This window comes from Myotis lucifugus, unplaced genomic scaffold (assembly GCF_000147115.1).
Source record: "Myotis lucifugus unplaced genomic scaffold, Myoluc2.0 scaffold_426, whole genome shotgun sequence".
NCBI classification, from domain to species: Eukaryota; Metazoa; Chordata; class Mammalia; order Chiroptera; family Vespertilionidae; genus Myotis; species Myotis lucifugus.
In genome coordinates this window covers 521,717-522,837 of record NW_005871474.1, presented here as the reverse complement: position 1 = coordinate 522,837, position 1,121 = coordinate 521,717, and positions in this window count along the sequence as shown.

The window sequence follows — 1,121 nt, the reverse complement described above, 5'->3', positions numbered from 1 at the left end:
AGAGCCGAGGCGTGCGCGTTACCGCTTCTCACTTTTATTTATTTAATTAAAAAAAAAAAGAGAGAGTAAAGGGGAATTTGACAAAATACGCCGGCCAGTTTCAGAAAGTGAAGGCACCCACTGGAGACACTTCCGTCCTGTCCCCACTCTCTGGCCGGGTGGCACCATTTCGACTCAGTGGAGCCCCCCACCCCCACTTAGAGGATCACCCCTGACGGCATCGGCTCCAGTCCCAGGCCTCACGCTCACGTCCCAGCCCCGCCCGTTCCCCGGCCAGCAGTTCGGGTCACCGGCCGCGCTCCCGGGCGCAGAGGTCACGGAGCGCGGGCGCCCGCGGGGCTCGGCGGGCGGGCCTATTTTTTAAGGCGGAAGAATACTAATAAGTTTCAAGCTTTGCAACTTTTTCAAGAAGGGGAAGGTCCCTTCTTCTGTGGGGCCGTTGGGTTTCTTTCTTCTTTTTCAGTAAAACGTATGCCAACAACTTGAGTTCGAATAGGTCGCCCGCCGCCAACTGGAAGGGGGTGGGGCCGGACCCGGCAGCCGGCTCAGGGGAACCAGCCGCGCTCCTGCCGCGGGGGCTGCCGAGCAGCCCGGCCGCTTCCGGTCCCCGGGGGAGGGGAGCCTCCGGGCGGGAAAGGGCTTCATCTCTCACCCTCCCGGGCTGGGCGCGGCCGCTCCGCACGCCTTGGGCACCCGACGCCCCCCGAGCTCGGGTTCCTAGACAGCCGCCGGGGCTGAGTCACCGGCCCGCCGAGGCGGGGCCGCACTCGGGCACGTGGCGGCGCTCCCCGCCCGCCATCTCCTGACCTCTGTCCTGCCGCACCCCCCACCCCGGGGTGGAAAAATCCTGAGAGGGAGCGGCCAGAGATAAGGGGGAGGGGCGAGCCCGGGGAAGGCACTCTGGGCTGGGGGCTGGAGGGCGGACCGCGCGGTGCAGGCCATGCGGGGGGGGGCGGGGGGGGAGCTGAGGACTGGCCCGCGGCCGTGAGTCACCGGCGCGGGCGTGGCGGGTGGGGCCCTCCGAGACACCGCGGCCTGCCCATGTAATCCCAGGCCCTTCACTGATCCCATTAAAACAGGGTCTCCACAAAATTATAAACCCATACCTGGCTCAAAACCTA